Source organism: Microtus ochrogaster, chromosome 6 (genome assembly GCF_000317375.1).
Source record: "Microtus ochrogaster isolate Prairie Vole_2 chromosome 6, MicOch1.0, whole genome shotgun sequence".
NCBI classification, from domain to species: Eukaryota; Metazoa; Chordata; class Mammalia; order Rodentia; family Cricetidae; genus Microtus; species Microtus ochrogaster.
This window is the reverse complement of record NC_022013.1, coordinates 27,660,418-27,665,993: the sequence shown is the minus strand read 5'-3', so window position 1 is coordinate 27,665,993 and position 5,576 is coordinate 27,660,418.

The window sequence follows — 5,576 nt, the reverse complement described above, 5'->3', positions numbered from 1 at the left end:
GTGCCACACTTGCCAGAGATAGCGACTTAAGTATTGCTTGGGTTTCCAGTTTAAATTTAGAAACCTTCGTCAGTTATGGGGTGGGGAGGGTGGCAGAAGTGATGTTAAAAAGCAGCCATACCTCAAGAACAATGGCAATGGGTTTTTGATCCTACTGCACATACTGGCTTTGCGGGAGCCTAGGCAGTTTGGATGCTCACCTTACTAGACCTGGATGGAGGTGGGTGGTCCTTGGACTTCCCACAGGGCAGGGAACCCTGATACCTCTAAGGGCTGACAAGGGAGGAGAACTTGATTGGGGGAGGGGGAGGGAAATGGGAGGCGGTGGCAGGGAAGAGATAGAAATCTTTAATAAATAAATAAAAGGAAAAATTTTTTTTAAAAAAGCAGCCATACATTGATGGCCAAAGAACTGGCTAACAGGTTCACATTCTGGAACATACTTTACTAAGGGTGACAAGGCAAAACTTAATCTAGTCTTCCCCAAGGTCATGCTTCCCAACAGAGACTTTAGGATGTGACAATGGCCTTGCCATTTCAGCCACACCTCAACCTTGTGATGGTTACGTGATTTCTCCACCTAAATTTTGTTTATGTTCTGTTTGTGTTTGAGACAGGGTCTCCCAATGTAGCCCACGCTGGCCCTAGAACTCTCTACGTAGCCCCCATTGGCACTGAACTCAGAAGGAAGTGCCTGGGGTAGGGAGATTAAAAGCATGACACCTGACTATTTTTGTTTTCCTATGCTTTGTTTGTTTTGAGACATGCTATCACTTAGTAGCCCAGGCTGGTCTCATACCCACAGTCTTCCACCATCCACCCGTGCTACACCCACCTAAGTGCTGAGATTGTTGGCATAGGCCACCACGCCCAGCTGAGTACAGTTCTTCATTTTTGAAATGGGTGTGATGGCAGGGTCACAGGACTTCTATTCCAGATTGCTATGTTTGTTGTCGTCATTTTTGAGACAGGGCCTTACTGTGTAGTCCTGGCTAACCTGGAGCTCCCTAGAGAGAATTTATAGGGACTTCTTTCTCCCCCTGTGGAATGTTGGGACTAAAGGGATTCGCCTCTAGCTGCCTCTGCCTAAGCCTCTGACAGGGATGAGCTGCAGACAAGCCTAGCCAACCATGAGAAGTCCCTACCCAGGCTGGATTTTAAAAAGAGCATAAACTAGGCACTGTGACACAAGTCTTTAATCCCAGTACTCGGGAGGCAGAAGCAGCTGAATCTCTGAGTTCTGGGCCAGCCTTGTCTACTGAGTGAGTTTCAGAATAGCCAGGACTACATAGAGAGATCCTGTCTAAAAGAAAGATGAAGGAGGAGGAGGAGGAAAAGAAGAAGAAACATGAAAGTATGTTTTTCATCCCAGCACTTGGGAGGCAGAGGCAGGCGGATCTCTGTGAGTTCGAGACCAGCCTGGTCTACAGAGCTAGTTCCAGGACAGGCTCCAAAGCCACAGAGAAACCTGTCTCAAAAAACCAAAAAAAAAAAAAAAAAAAAAAGTATGTTTTTCCCCTTTTCCCCTTGTAATGAATTATATAGAGAAAAAGGAAAATTCTCCAAATGTTCCCAACCGCCCCCAGCCCAGGCTTGGGCAGCCTCTATATGAGAGTTTCAAGTCCCACGGTATCACAACGAAGGCAAAAAATCAGGATCTGAGAGAACAGGGACTTGTTCTGTCACCAATCCACGACGGTCCCTTCCCTAACTATGACTGGAAAGTGTGGGCATCCTTGGCCAAGCCCGTTTTCCTCGGGGTGGTGGGGGGTACAGAGCTGGGATCAAATCTAGGGCCTTCCACATGCTGAGTGTGGGCTCAACGCTCCAGCTCCAGCCCTCGCTCCTCCACCCTCCACTCTAGCGTACCTGAGAACTCTATCATCCTCTAGGGTTTCAGCTTCTTGGTGATGGAAGGCGTCTTGTGTAGAGATAAAATTGGTTTATGTTTGGTCGTTTTGTTAGGGTGCCCATCTCATCCGCTACCCCACCCAGTCTATCATTGTCCTCAGAAATCTGCTCACTGATGACTCAGAAGCAATGAGAGAGCAGACGGCAGATGTGGCTCCCTAGACCGTCTAGGCCTCGCAGTGGGAGGAAGAAGGGCATGGCCACTGTGTACTTCAGCTGGGGACACAGAAGGCAGGCTCTCTCTATCATCTCTCTAAGGACACTCTGCCCTGCTGGAAGTCATGCCCTACGACAGAACTTTGTCCTTTACAGACCACTAGATAGCTCTACCAGAATGTCAATAACCAGCTGACACACTATGAAAGGAGAAAAGAATACCGGGAACTAGGCCAGCCATGCAGTTTACCACAGGAGCTGACATACCGCTTGACCGACTTGACAAACCCTGAAGTCAGATCTGGCCCACCCCCCATTAAAAGCCTACGAAGAGGAGTGATAAGTGCCTCAACTCTCAACTGGATAGGGGTCCCAAACCAGTCCTTAGCAGCCCGTGGGCCTTGAGCAAACACCTTCACAAGCCTCCAGTTTTCGCCTCCGTTAGTAGTTGTGAGGAGTGACTAGGGGAAAGGGTCATTACCATTTCCCTAACCCGGGTGCTCCTAAAGATTCAGTGAGATCATCCTCATCAGAACTCAGCCAGTTCCACACGGTGGGGACTCAAAAGTTAGAGACAGAGGAGACAGTGTCGTTTATAATCCTCTCGCTCACGAGGCTGAAGCAGGAAGATCCTGGTATAAAGACCACCCCGGGCCATGCACAGACACTGTCTCAAAAAAAAAAGTAAATGCATTGAAAGACTGTGAAAAAATCCATTGAAAAATGTAAGCAGCAGTTTATCATGGCTGTGCCTGACCATGTGCTGTGCGTGCAGCCACAGGAGGTCAACATCACGTGTCTTCCTTCATCCATCTCCTCCTTTTCTCAACTTTTTTTTTTTAAGATTTATTTATTTATTATGTATGCAATGGTCTGCCTGGCACCAGATCTTATTACCGGTGGTTGTGAGCCACATATGGTTGCTGGGAATTGAACTCAGGACCTCTGTAAGAACAGTCAATGCTCTTAACCACTGAGTCATCTCTCCAGCCCCTTTTCTCAACTTTTTTTGTTTGGTTTTAAGGGAGGCTATTATGTATCCTTATCTGGCCTGGAACTCACTATATAGACTAGGTTAGTTTCAAACTCACAGACTTTGGCTGTCTCTGCCTCCCAGGTGTGGCATCAAAGCTGCGCTTGACCACGTTCTTTAATTTTACCTTACTTTCATTTGATGCTACTAGAGGTTAAACACAAGACCTTGAACAAGCTAAGTACACAACCCCCTGCTGGGCTTTAGCCCCAGCCCTTTGTTTATTCGGTTTGTTTGTTTGTTTTATTTTGGTTTGGTAGGAGGGTGGCAGCTGTCCTGAGAAGCCAGAGCAAATGCTGCAGGGAGCCATTTGAAAGCAAAAGTGATCTTCCCGGAAGTGATGAAGGGCATTTTCGTGCCAGTCAGTGAGTTAGACATACCACACCACGGCCATGTCATAGTCCTACCATCCCAAGAGATGGACCATGCTGCAGTTATGCCAAGGAAATGAGTAGCTGCCCTGGCCTGGAGGATCAGCAGCAAGAGGCAAAAGCACTCTCCAGCAAGAGGTGACCCCAAGCAGGTTTAAAAAAAAAAAAAGAAGAAAAGAAAAGCCTGGCGGTGGTGGCGCAGGCCTTTAATCCCAGCACTCGGGAGGCAGAGGCAGGCGGATCTCTGTGAGTTCGAGACCAGCCTGGTCTACAGAGCTAGTTCCAGGACAGGTTCCAAAACCACAGAGAAACCCTGTCTCGAAAAAACAAACAAACAAGCAAAAAAAAAAAAGACTCCTCTTTAGCACTGAGTAGGTAAAACCACAACATTCTCTCCTCTTAATTATTGTGTACATACAGGTAAGTCTGTCAGGCCATGGCTTCCCGAATAGTGCAAAGGGACCAGGAAAACTGGGGTGCTAAATATTTAGTAGCTAAACGTGGAAACACAGATAGAGCGGAGGGTGTAGCAGAAGGTGGAAGTCACAAGAAGACACTTGCCTGGCATGCACAGAGTGAAGGACATGATCCCCATCATCTCGGCAAGCAAGCAGCACGTGAACCTGCCACTCTGAAGAAAAGTGAGAGTGTTACAGGACCTGCCTGTTGCAGAGTTCGTTCAACCCCTCAGCCTGCCGCCTCAGCCTCCTGAGAGCCGGGTGTACAGACTCTGCCCCATCCCTGACTCTGAAACTCTTTGTGGTTTTGTGATTTCAGATACAAAATATGCTCTGATTTTTTTCATTTTCTTTGTGCTTATGTGTAAATAGGGTGTCAGATCCCCTGGAGATGGAGTTGCAGATGGTTGTCAGCCACCATGTGGGTGCTGGGAATAAACCTGGGTCCTCTGGAAGAACAGTCAGTTGGTACCCATTGAGCCATCCCTTCAGTCTCTAGCATGCTCTGCACTTTTAAACTATTTTTTAAAAAAAAACAAAACCCTATTTTTTCTTAATTGCAGTGCCAAGAATTGAACGCAGAGCCTCAAAAACATTGTGCAAGAGTTCTATTACATCTCAGACCTATTGTTTTCCTTTTTGGTTTTATTCTTTCTCAAATATACTATAAACTATTATATAAAGTAAAGTGTGTCCTTACACTATTATAGCCAGTAGGTAGACATTTGACTCATCATAGACCACTTTATTAAGAAACAATTTCACACACACACACAACCCCCAAAACAAAAAGAAACAATTTCACCGGGTGATGGTACACTACACTTTTAATCCCAACACTAAGGAGGCAGAGAAAGGTGGATCTCTATGAATTCAAGACCAGCCTGGTCTACAAAGTCAGTTTCAGGACAGCTGGAGCTGTTACAGAGAAACCTGTCTCAAAAAAAAACAACAAGAGAAAAGAAAAGAATTTATTTCACTGGGTGTGGTGGTGCACACCTTCAATCCCAGTACTCGAGAGCAGAAGCAGGTGAGTTCAAATAATCCACATAGTGAGATCAGGCCTCATACAATAATGAGAGATGGGGGCGGGGATGGGGAGGTGAGGAAGAGAGAAACAATTTCTAGGAGCAGTATTTCAGACTCCCCTTTAACACTCAATAATAAAACATGTCTTTTTACCCACACCCGCCGCAAACTCCCAGAGAGCCTCCTGTCTCTGTTTCCTGAGTGCTGGGATTAAAGGCGTGCACCACCACCCAGCTAAAACATTTCTTTTAAAGTACTGAGCGAAGACTGAAAATTGAGTTCTGTGACTTCACACAGATGTAGCCATATCCAGTAGTTGGGGCCAGAGAAACAACTAGCATTTGAACGCTTGCTCATGCCATCTGCCAGATTATGACAGGTAGCATATGAAGTTTAGCCCCATGAATCGGGAGTGTCCAAGATCCACCTTGATGGCCAGTATTTAAGTAATAATGACCTTATACCTAGAGAATTGCTTTGGATTCTGGGAAGTTCCTTTAAAAAAAAAAAGTTTAGATCCTCTGACTATTTGCTTAAATGTTTTGCTTTGGTTCTGGTTTTTCTTTTTCATTTATTTATTTATTTATTTATTTATTTATTTATTTATTTAAGATTTCT